This window comes from Entelurus aequoreus, linkage group LG25 (genome assembly GCF_033978785.1).
Source record: "Entelurus aequoreus isolate RoL-2023_Sb linkage group LG25, RoL_Eaeq_v1.1, whole genome shotgun sequence".
NCBI lineage: Eukaryota > Metazoa > Chordata > Actinopteri > Syngnathiformes > Syngnathidae > Entelurus > Entelurus aequoreus.
This window is the reverse complement of record NC_084755.1, coordinates 5,978,455-5,992,252: the sequence shown is the minus strand read 5'-3', so window position 1 is coordinate 5,992,252 and position 13,798 is coordinate 5,978,455. Positions and strand designations below refer to the sequence as shown.

The 13,798-nt window shown below is 37.0% G+C and overlaps 1 long non-coding RNA gene across 1 annotated transcript in view; it reads left to right on the top strand.

The window, feature by feature from the left end:
* Positions 1-12,921, top strand: part of LOC133642359 (uncharacterized) — a 41,806-nt gene extending 28,885 nt beyond the window's left edge. The window contains exons 2-3 of the long non-coding RNA XR_009824498.1: positions 12,708-12,746; positions 12,875-12,921. This is a non-coding gene — a long non-coding RNA (uncharacterized LOC133642359). The remainder of the gene's footprint in view (positions 1-12,707; positions 12,747-12,874) is intronic.
* Positions 12,922-13,798: the final 877 nt, after the last annotated feature.

The window sequence follows — 13,798 nt, the reverse complement described above, 5'->3', positions numbered from 1 at the left end:
CCCTCAGCGGGGGGAAAAAAGAGAAAAGTCCCAGCAGGGAGGTGAAATCTTAAAGGAACAGCAAACCTGATCCTATTTGCCCTTTAACAAAACACGCCTTCTCATGCCCGATGATGTGCGTAGTGCAGCCCTAAACACGGAGGACCACCCCATCTCATACTGATATCGCTCCGATATATCAGCTCAACAAGAAGTATCGGATGATATCAACTTGCACCAAAGCTCTGCGATACAAGAACTAAATAGGCACACAATGTTGGTCTTTTATTCTATTTTAGTCCTTTTCAAAAGGTAAACATGCTAGGCTATAGGCCACTAGGAGCTAGCAGCTACACATCAGCTAAGCACACCATAGCACACAAGCTAAACATATATAATAAGTGTCTTTTGTTGAATAATATTGCCAAATAAAACACATTTGTCAATTTAAACTCATAGCAGCTACACAGCAGCTAAGCACACTATAGCACACAAGCTAAACATATATAATAAGTGTCTTTTGTTGAATAATATTGCCAAATAAAACACATTTGTCAATTTAAACTCGTAGCAGCTACACATCAGCTAAGCACACTATAGCACACAAGCTAAACATATATAATAAGTGTCTTTTGTTGAATAATATTGCCAAATAAAACACATTTGTCAATTTAAACTCGTAGCAGCTACACAGCAGCTAAGCACACTATAGCACACAAGCTAAACATATATAATAAGTGTCTTTTGTTGAATAATATTGCCAAATAAAACACATTTGTCAATTTAAACTCGTAGCAGCTACACAGCAGCTAAGCACACTATACCACACAAGCTAAACATATGTAACAAGTGTCCTTTGTTGAACATTATTGCCGAATAAAACACTTTTGTCAATTTAAACTACAAACAAAGTTGTCACGTTGTGTAAAAGGTAAATAAAAAGAGAATACAACAAATCCTGTTCAACTTATATTTAATTGAATAGACTGCAAAGACAAGATATTTCATGTTCACACTGACAAACTTTGTTGTTTTTTGTAAATAATCATAAACTTAGAATTGAATGGCAGCAACACATTGCAAAAAAAGCATTTTTACCAGTGTGTTACATGGCCTTTCCTTTTAACAACACTCAGTAAAGGTTTGGGAACTGAGGAGACACATTTTTGAAGTGGAATTCTTTCCCATTCTTGCTTGATGTACAGCTTAAGTTGTTCAACAGTCTCCCTTCTCATATTTTAGCCTCCACACATTTTCAATGTCCGGACTACAGGCAGGCCAGTCTAGTACCCGCACTCTTTTACTGTGAAGTTGGCATTGTCTTGCTGAAATAAGCAGGGGCGTCCATGGTAACGTTGCTTGCATGGCAACATATGTTGCTCCAAAAGCTGTATGTACCTTTCAGCAGTGGTCCCCAACCACCGGGCCCGGTCCGCGGACCGATTGGTACCGGGCCGCACAAGAAATAAAAAAAATATTTGTATTTTTATTTTTATTTTTTAAATTAAATCAACATAAAAACACAATATATACATTATATATCAATATATATCAATACAGTCTGCAGGGATACAGTCCGTAAGCACACATGATTGTATTTCTTTATGAAAAAATAATAATAATAAAAAAATAAAGGTTGGGGACCACTGCCTTTCAGCATTAATGGTGCCTTCACAGATGTGTAAGTTACCCATGTCTTGGCCACTAATACACCCCCATACCATCACACATGCTGCCTTTTACACTTTCACCCTAGAACAATCCGGATGGTTCTTTTCCTACGGATTTCTGCTGCCTTTTACACTTTGACTCTAGAACAGTCCGGATGGTTCTTTTCCTCTTTGGTCGGGAGGACACGACGTCCACAGTTTCCCAAAAACAATTAGAAATGTGGACTCGTCAGACCACAGAACACTTTTCCACTTTGTATCAGTCCATCTTAGATGAGCTCAGGCCCAGCGAAGCCGACGGCATTTCTGGGTGTTGTTGATAAATGGCTTTGGCTTTGCATAGTAGAGTTTTAACTTGCACTTACAGATGTAGCGACCAACTGTAGTTACTGACAGTGGGTTTCTGAAGTCTTCCTGAGCCCATGTGGTGATATCCTTTACACACTGATGTGGCTTTTTGATGCAGTACCGCCTGAGGGATCCAAGGTGTGTAATATCATGGCTTACGTGCAGTGATTTCTCCACATTCTCTGAACCTTTTGATGATATTACGGAGCGTAGATGGTGAAATCCCTAAATTCCTTGTTGAGAAATGTTGTTCTTCAACAATTTGCTCAGGCATTTGTTGACAAAGTGGTGACCCTCGCCCCGTCCTTGTTTGTGAACGACTGAGCATTTCATGGAAGCTGCTTTTATACCCAATCATGGCACCCACCTGTTCCCAATTAGCCTGCTCACCTGTGGGATGTTCCAAATAAGTCTTTGATGAGCATTCCTCAACTTTCTCACTCTTTTTTGCCACTTGTGCCAGCTTTTTGAAACATGTTGCAGGCATCAAACTCCAAATGAGCTAATATTTGCAAAAAAGAACAGTTTACCAGTGTGAACATGAAATATGTTGTCTTTGCAGTCTATTCAGTGTCTTTTGATCCACGCATGCAAACACAAGTGTGACTTTGAGGAGAGTGAGTGGACAACAACGTGTGCTCGCCAAGTTCATTTTCAGTTTCCATCGAACCGTGTGCTAATCACAAATATGAACGCCTAAATTCTTTCTTCTAAAATGTATTGGGTGTGGCTTATTAATACGGTAAACTAAATAAATAATGAATATGTATCTTAATCAATATGTCAATAGAATTTAGGTGCAATTGAAAATACAACTTCACCACTTTAGTCATCATTTTTGCCCTTGAGAAACTTCTCTATGACTTTAGCTGCAGACTTCTTCTGTTTGTTTGATTTTGTCATTACTGCCACAAGTGGTGGACAAGTGTATTACAACCGAGTACCGCTGCGGCCCTTACAAACCACAGCTGAGAAACAGACATATTCTCATGCCCAACAATGGGGAGAAAGACGGCCTTAAAGCATGATCCTATGATTGAGCAACAACAAAGTGTGTGAGCTTAAGTGTGTGTTTCACAAGATTATCATGAGAATGAATTTTATATCTCAGCTCAGTAATTACTGCAAGCTATTACGAAGTGAGGGGGACATTTAGACCACAGCGACACACTGACAAATCGAAAGTTACAGGGGCCGTTTTTATTATATTCCATTTTCAAAGCCAATTCAATATATAGATTTTTTTAAGGAAAACAACAACAACCTGAATGTCAGCAAAGAAAAAAATAAAAAAATGCTTCAATGAAGTGAGATTACCCGTTCAGTACTGTGCTGTAGGGGAGAAGGGAGAAAGACATCGCGCTTCAACACATCAAAGCTGAACTGCCAGCAAGCTGAATTACTCAGCATGTCCACAAGGTGGCAACTGACTTGCAGCAAATATACTGTCAGATATTAGAAATAATTTAAAGGCACCTCACAATCTAGAATAGATTCCTTATTAAACTCCTGACACACCTTTTTTTACGCCTATTTGCTCTTTTATTCCCCCCCGAAATAAATTCAGTCTAAGCCTGGGCCCCTGGAGATGTGGTCCAGACTGATGCCAAGGGGGGGAAAAACCTCATAGCCATAGCACACATAAACATGTGTGTAAGAGGGAAACATCAAAGAACACAAAATACATTAAAGACATTAAAATAGCAGAGCTGATGCAACCAACCACGTCTACACACAGCCACAAAAGTAAAACAACAACAATAACAACAACAAAAAAACATATATGTGTGTGTGTGTGTGTGTGTATATATATATATATATATATATATATATATATATATATATATATATATATATATATATATATATATATATATATATATATATATATATATATATATATATATATATATATATAGGGCTGTGAATCTTTGGGTGTCCCACGATTCAATTCAATATCGATTCTTGGGTTCACGATTCGATTCAAAATCGATTTTTTTTTCCAATTCAACACAATTCTCGATTCAAAAATGATTTTTTCCCGATTGAAAAGGATTGTCTATTGATGGAATACATAGATTTCAGCAGGATCTACCCCAGTCTGCTGACATGCAAGCAGAGTAGTAGATTTTTGTAAAAAGCTTTTATAATTGTAAAGGACAATGTTTTATCAACTGATTGCAATAATGTACATTTGTTTTAACTATTAAATGAACCAAAAATATGACTTATTTTATCTTTGTGAAAATATTGGACACAGTGTGTTGTCAAGCTTATGAGATGTGATGCAAGTGTAAGCCACTGTCACACTATTGTTCTTTTTTATAACCAGAGCCAGCAACACTCAGAAGTGCAATAAACAGAGCAATTGAGAGGAGACACAAACACCACACACAACAATTGAGAGGAGACACAAACACAACAATTGAGAGGAGACACAAACACCACACACAACAATTGAGAGGAGACACAAACACCACACACAACAATTGAGAGGAGACACAAACACCACACACAACAATTGAGAGGAGACACAAACACCACACACAACAATTGAGAGGAGACACAAACACCACACACAACAATTGAGAGGAGACACAAACACCACACACAACAATTGAGAGGAGACACAAACACCACACACAACAATTAAGAGGAGACACAAACACCACACACAACAATTGAGAGGAGACACAAACACCACACACAACAATTGAGAGGAGACACAAACACCACACACAACAATTGAGAGGAGACACAAACACCACACACAACAATTGAGAGGAGACACAAACACCACACACAACAATTGAGAGGAGACACAAACACCACACACAACAATTGAGAGGAGACACAAACACCACACACAACAATTAAGAGGAGACACAAACACCACACACAACAATTGAGAGGAGACACAAACACCACACACAACAATTGAGAGGAGACACAAACACCACACACAACAATTGAGAGGAGACACAAACACCACACACAACAATTGAGAGGAGACACAAACACCACACACAACAATTGAGAGGAGACACAAACACCACACACAACAATTGAGAGGAGACACAAACACCACACACAACAATTGAGAGGAGACACAAACACCACACACAACAATTGAGAGGAGACACAAACACCACACACAACAATTGAGAGGAGACACAAACACCACACACAACAATTGAGAGGAGACACAAACACCACACACAACAATTGAGAGGAGACACAAACACAACAATTGAGAGGAGACACAAACACCACACACAACAATTGAGAGGAGACACAAACACCACACACAACAATTGAGAGGAGACACAAACACCACACACAACAATTGAGAGGAGACACAAACACAACAATTGAGAGGAGACACAAACACAACAATTGAGAGGAGACACAAACACCACACACAACAATTGAGAGGAGACACAAACACCACACACAACAAAGCAAAAGTAGTGAAACAAAAATGAATATTATCAACAACAGTATCAATATTAGTTACAATTTCAACATAGCAGTGATTAAAAATCCCTCATTGACATTATCATTAGACATTTAGTTTATGCGATGCGAGTGTAAGTGACACTATTGTTCATTTTTTGTAATTTTTTTAAAATTAATGTTTGTAATGATAATGTCAATGAGGGATTTTTAATCACTGCTATGTTGAAATTGTAACTAATATTGATACTGTTGTTGATAATATTCATTTTTGTTTCACTACTTTTAGATTGTTCCGTGTCATGTTTGTGTCTCCTCAATTGCTCTGTTTATTGCTATTCTGAATGTTGCTGGGTGGGGTTTTGTTTTGAAATGGCATTGCATTATTATGGTATTGTTGTGTATTGTTTTTTTAAAAAACATAAAAAATAAAAATAAAAAAAAATAAAAAAAATCGATTCTGAATCGAATCGTGACCCCAAGAATCAATTTTGAATCGAATCGTGGGACACCCAAAGATTCACAGCCCTAATATATATATATATATATATATATATATATATATATATATATATATATATATATATATATATATATATATATATATATATATATATATATATATATATATATATATATATATATATATATATATATATATATATATATATATATATGTATGTATGTATATATATATATATATATATATATATATATATATATATATATATATATATGTATATATATATATATATATGTATATGTATATATATATATATATATATATGTATATGTATATATATATATATATATATATATGTATATATATATATATATACATATATATATATATATATATATATGTATGTATATATATATATATATATATATGTATATGTATATATATATATATATATATATATATATGTATATATATATATATATATATACATATATATATATATATATATATATATGTATGTATATATATATATATATATATATATGTATATATATATATATATATATATATATATGTATATATATATATATATATATATATATATATATATATATATATATATATATATATATATATATATATATATATATATATATATATATATATATATATATATGTATAGGAGTGATGCATTTTGGGAAGTGAAGACATTTGATGGCGGACAGCAAGAGTGATGCATCTTGGGAAGTGAAGACACAGAACAGAAAGAAAATGGCTTTTCTAATCACGACTTTTTCACGCATCATTCAATTAGGCCATGGACGGATGGGGGAGGGGGGGGGCCTGCGGGGCGTGGGGGGAGGCTGTCCGCGGCGATGCCTGAATGAAAGAGTGGCTTGTTTGACGGCGGGGAGGACATGAAAGAGGAGACGCTCAATTAGTCAACAACGCCTCGCCTGCGGCCTCACTGCGCTGCCATGTGAGCCGGGGTTCAAACACGGGGCCCACAGCTGCGAGCCCACGCACACACGCACGCACACACACACACACGCACGCACGCACGCACACGCACACAAACACACACTCTTGTATTTGTTACCTTCTAGAGACCTCCAAAAAATGCCTACCTCTAGTATTATAATAAAAGTCATCAACATTTTACAAGAAAAACTGAACATTTGCGCAATATTATGATAAAAGTGGGAATTTTACTCAATATCAGTTGCAAATTTACAAGAAAAGCTTAACATTTTGGCAATTGTATGAAAAGAGTCATCATTTTACGCCACAAAAGTCACAATTTTATAAAAAAAACAAAACTTTTGGCAATATTATAATAATAATCAGAATTTTACTCAAAAAATGTTGCTATTTTACAAGAACAACAAAAAAATTGGCAATATTGTGATAAAAGTCAGAATTTTATATGACAAATGTCACCATTTTGCATTCAAAAGGAATATATTTACATAAAAGAATCATAATTTTACATAAAAAAAGTAATAATTTTACATAAAAAAGTCATAATTCTATGAGAAAATATTGCAATATTACAGAAACAGAAAGAATATGAAAAATTGTTCCCAATTTTATAAGAAAAAAAGTCAACACATTGTGAGAAAAAATATGCTTTTAGTTATTTATTTTTTTTGTGGGAATTTTTTGTTTGTAATTGTTTTTTAATCTTCATTATTTACTCAATCAATCAATCAATCAATGTTTATTTATATAGCCCTAAATCACAAGTGTCTCAAAGGGCTGTACAAGCCACAACGACATCCTCGGTACAGAGCCCACATACGGGCAAGGAAAAACTCACCCCAGTGGGACGTCGGTGAATGACTATGAGAAACCTTGGAGAGGACCGCATATGTGGGTAACCCCCCCCCTCTAGGGGAGACCGAAAGCAACGGATGTCGAGTGGGTCTGACATAACATTGTGAAAGTCCAGTCCACAGTGGATCCAACACATCAGCGGGAGTCCAGTCCACAGCGGGGCCAACAGGAAACCATCCCGAGCGGAGACGGGTCAGCAGCGCAGAGATGTCCCCAACCGATGCACAGGCTAGTGGTCCACCCGGGGTCCCGGCTCTGGACAGCCAGCACTTCATCCATGGCCACCGGACCTGTGCAACTCCCCCTCGCAAGGGACAGGGGAGAAGAGGAGAGAAGAAAAGAAACGGCAGATCAACTGGTCTAAAAAAGGGGGGGTCTATTTAAAGGCTAGATTATACAAATGAGTTTTAAGATGGGACTTAAATGCTTCTACTGAGGTAGCATCTCTAACTGTTACCGGGAGGGCATTCCAGAGTACTGGAGCCCGAATAGAAAACGCTCTATAGCCCGCAGACTTTTTTTTGGCTCTGGGAATCACTAATAAGCCGGAGTTCTTTGAACGCAGATTTCTTGTCGGGACATATGGTACAATACAATCGGCGAGATAGGCTGGAGCTAAACCGTGTAATATTTTATACGTAAGTAGTAAAACCTTAAAGTGGCATCTTAAGTGCACAGGAAGCCAGTGCAAGTGAGCCAGTATAGGCGTAATATGATCAAACTTTCTTGTTTTTGTCAAAAGCCTTGCAGCCGCATTTTGTACCAACTGTAATCTTTTAATGCTAGACATAGGGAGGCCCGAAAATAATACGTTACAGTAATCGAGACGAGACGTAACGAACGCATGAATAATGATCTCAGCGTCGCTAGTGGACAAGATGGAACGAATTTTAGCGATATTACGGAGATGAAAGAAGGCCGTTTTAGTAACACTCTTAATGTGTGACTCAAACGAGAGAGTTGGGTCGAAGATAATACCCAGATTCTTTACCGAGTCTCCTTGTTTAATTGTTTGGTTGTCAAATGTTAAGGTGGTATTATTAAATAGATGTTGGTGTCTAGCAGGACCGATAATCAGCATTTCCCTTTTCTTAGCGTTGAGTTGCAAAAAGTTAGCGGACATCCATTGTTTAATTTCATTAAGACACGCCTCCAGCTGACTACAATCCGGCGTGTTGGTCAGCTTTAGGGGCATGTAGAGTTGAGTGTCATCAGCATAACAGTGAAAGCTAACACCGTACTTGCGTATGATGTCACCCAGCGGCAGCATGTAAATACTAAAGAGTGCAGGGCCAAGAACCGAACCCTGGGGAACTCCGCACGTTACCTTGACATAGTCCGAGGTCACATTGTTATGGGAGACGCACTGCATCCTGTCAGTAAGATAAGAGTTAAACCAAGACAAGGCTAAGTCTGACATACCAATACGTGCTTTGATACGCTCTAATAAAATATTATGATCGACGGTATCGAAAGCGGCGCTAAGATCAAGAAGCAGCAACATAGATGACGCATCAGAATCCATCGTTAGCAATAGATCATTAGTCATTTTTGCGAGGGCTGTCTCCGTAGAGTGATTTGCCCTGAAACCGGATTGAAAAGGTTCACAGAGATTGTTAGTCACTAAGTGTTCATTTAGCTGCTGTGCAACAGTTTTTTCGAGAATTTTGGAAATAAACGGAAGGTGGGAGACCGGTCGGTAGTTTACCATGAGGTCAGGATCGAGGTTAGGTCTTTTGAGCAGAGGATGAATAACCGCTTTTTTGAATGCTAGGGGAACAGTGCCGGAGGAAAGTGATAAGTTTATAATATTTAACACTGATGGACCTAATAATACAAACAGTTCCTTGATAAGTTTCCCAGGAAGTGGGTCAAGTAAACATGTTGTTTGTTTTATCCCACTTACACGCTGTAATAATTCCTCTAATGTTATTTCATCAAAGAGAGAGAGACTATTTTGGAGGGCAGTGTCCGTCGTATATACAGTCGTATTTGTGTTAATAGAACCCAGGTGTAGCTGGGATGCATTGTCTTTAATCTCCTTTCTAATGAGTTCAATTTTCTTATTAAAGAAATTCATAAAATCATCTGCCGAGTGGGTGGAGCTACTGGGAGGAGTCCCTTGTTGGGTTAGCGATGCTACTGTACTAAACAGAAATTTAGGATCGTTTTTGTTGAGGCGGATGAGATTTGAGTAGTATTTAGCTTTAGCTAAGGTAAGCATGCGTTTATAAGTTATTAAACTATCACTCCATGCTTGATGGAAAACCTCAAGTTTAGTCGCGCGCCATTTGCGTTCCAGTTTTCTACATGATAATTTATGAGCTCTAATTTCTTCTGTAAACCATGGGGTGCGCCTTTTAGGGGCCCTTTTTTGCTTTAGCGGTGCTATACTATCAATAATTTCGCGCAAGGCATCGTCAAAGTTGTTAGTGAGTTTATCAATAGAGCCGACATAATTTGGGAATGGTGCTATTACCGAAGGCAGTAGGTCAGCAAGAGTCATCGTTGTGGCAGCATTAATGTTGCGGCCGCTATAGCAGTTATTATTATTATTAGCTTGTTGACAAAGAGTCAAAACTTCAAATTTTATAAGGTAATGATCGGACATTACTTTAGTATATGGAAGTATCATAACTTTGGAGGTGGTGACACCCCTGACAAGCACTAGATCTATTGTATTACCGTTGCGATGCGTGTGTTCATGTATTATTTGTGTAAGACCACAGCTATCAATTATGGTTTGGAGCGCCACGCACTGAGGGTCCGATGGGGTATTCATATGGATATTAAAGTCCCCCATTATGATTATATTGTCGGCGTGCGTCACTAGATCAGCAACGAACTCTGAGAATTCACTGATAAAGTCCGAATAGGGCCCAGGGGGGCGGTAGATAACAGCCAGGTCGAGAGGTAGCGGTGTGACGGACCTCATAGTAAGCACCTCAAACGATTTATATTTATTATTTAGGTTAGGGGTAAGGTTGAAATTTTCATTGTATATTAGTGCGACACCCCCTCCCCTTTTAAGAGGGCGGGCAACATGCGCATTCGTATAGTTAGGAGGAGATGCCTCATTGAGCGCAAAAAATTCGTCCGGTTTGAGCCAGGTTTCGCTAAGACCAATGACGTTAAGATTGTTGTCTCTAATGACCTCATTAACCAATAACGCCTTGGGAGACAATGATCTTATGTTTAAAAAGCCCATATTATAGGTATTGGGCTGTTTTGACGAGTTTTTGTTAAGATTATCCGTAGTGGCAATATTAACAATGTTGCGTTTATTATGCGTAGTGCACTTTAAATAGTTTCGACCATATCTAGGAATTGATATGACGGGAATTTTCCGATTGTTTGCTTGGTGCTGCAATAGACTGGACATATCATAATTTGCCACCTCAGTAGAATGCATGTCCACCTCTGACACAGACACAACAGAAAAAACATTATGTGAATTGTGTATTATTCTAAGAGAATTGCTATGCGTACATGGATTATCCAGCCTGGCGCTGGCTAGTTCTAGCTTAACTACAAGTTATGACAGTATGTCTCTATATACATGTTTATTCATTTTTTTAAATACAGTTTGGCCAAAGGGGGCGCATTTCTATTTCTTACACACACTTGTTATTTCATATGTTGACCAGAGGGGGAGCACTTTTTAAAGCGACACAGTCAATTTGAAAAATCCCTCCTTTTTTGGGACCGCCCTCATTTTGACCAGCAGGGGGTGCAAATGAGACATTGTCTATTAGATGCAATGTTATTGATTCATGTCATCACTTGTTCACACCTCCTCATATGGAAGATACTTTTCCTTCTTCATGTCTCAAGAAGGCTAGAAATACAAGTACACACACACACACACACACACACACACATTCTTGTATTTGTCTCCTTCTAGAGACCTCCAAAAAATGCCTACCTCTAGTATTATAATAAAAGTAATCGTTTTACTCAACGTAAGTCAAAATTTTACAAGAAAAACTGAACATTTGTGCAATATTATGATAAAATTTGGAATTTTACTCAATAACAGTCGCAAATTTACAAGAAAAACTGAACATTTGTGCAATATTATGATAAAAGTTGGAATTTTACTCCACAAAAGTCACAATTTTTTTTTTTTTTTTTTTAACATTTTGGCAATATTATAATAATAAATAGAAGGTTGCTCGGCAAAATGATGACAAGGGTCATCGTTTTACTGAAAATGTTTTCGCTGTTTTACAAGAACAACAAAAAATGGACAATATTGTGATAAAAGTCAGAATTTTATATGAAAAATGTCACCATTTTGCATTAAAAATGAATATATTTACATTAAAAAGTCATAATTTTATGAGAAAATATTGCAATATTACAGAAACAGAAAGAATATGAAAAATAGTTCCCAATTTTATAAGAAAAAAGTCAACACATTGTGAGAAAAAGTATGCTTTCAGTTAATTTTTTTTTTAATTTTTTGTTTGTAATTGTTTTTTTAATCTTCATTATTTACTTCAAGTTATTACAGTATGTCTCTATATACATATTTATTGTTTATTATTTTTCATTAATTTTGGCCAAAGGGGGCGCATTTCAATTTCTTACACACACTTGTTATTTCATATGTTGACCAGAGGGGGAGCACTTTAAATGTTTACACACACTTGTTATTTCATATGTTGACCACCGGGGGTGCAAATGAGACATTGTCTATTAGATGCAATGTTATTGGGACCATGATTTATGTCATCACTTGTTCACACCTCCTCATATGGAAGATACTTTTCCTTCTTCATGTCTCAAGAAGTCTAGAAATACAAGAACACACACACACACACACACACACACACACACACACACACACACACACACACACACACACACACACACACACACACACACACACACACACACACACACACACACACACACACACACACTGTGAAAAAAGTATCTTCCCTGTGCAGACTCCCCTTACCTGCAAATGAGACCAAGTGGGTGGACAGGTGAGTGAAGTGCTGCCATCTAGTGGACGAACATGACATTGCTCTGCCTCCATATATAATATAATATCATATATAATAATATAATATCATCTATAATCCTTCTCCAATGGAAATACATTTGAGTGAAGAATCTCCCACAAGAGGTGTGATCATGTCTGCATTCTCAATTCTAACATGATCTTTGAAGAGGATTGCGATAGCGGCTGATGGCGTGATCCCAGGATGCAGAGAAGGTAGGCAAAGTGCAGGCAGTACCCTTCGTTGGGTACCAGGCGCAATAAAAAATTATTCAGCTAGGCCTCATGGGCCAATAACACATTGTGCTTGATGACATAACGCTAATACTGTTAATATGTCAATAGAATTGAGGTGCAAATGCAAATACAGCTTCACCACTTTAGTCATCATTTTTGCCCTTGAGAAACTTCTCTATGACTTTAGCTGCGGACCTCTTCTGTTTGTATTGTAGCAAAACAAGGCTAAAAAGAAGTTACTTATACATTTTTTTTTTACTTTTTTGCACGCTAAAGTCTTTTAACAAAGTTGCATATATTTTTTTAATAACTAAAATAAATATAGACCCAATATACGTTCTTTCCAGAGGAAACGTAAAATATTCATAAGACTTATATTATTTTATTTATGTGTTTAAATATGTTTATCTTCTTCCATTTGTATATTTGTAAAAATTGTAAAATGTTATTTGAAGAAAGACATGTATGTTGTATTTTACATGTTATATGTTATATGTTGTATGTTGTATGTTATATGTTATATGTTGTATGTTATATGTTGCATGTTGTATGTTGTATGTTTATACAAAAGACCTCTTTATTTTTGTGCCATTTCAGCATTTATGTCACCGCACGTCGCCCGCCAAGATGATAGGAAATTAATATTTTACCTGAACTTTTTGGTGTTTTCTCCTCGCCCCCCCGGCCGGAAGCTTGGCTGGATGCCCAAATAAGTACGTCCACCACGCTGTGACATCACCATGTAGGCAGGCAGCAGAACCCGGCGAACAAAAGTGTTGGCCAGCTCTCGCCGAAATG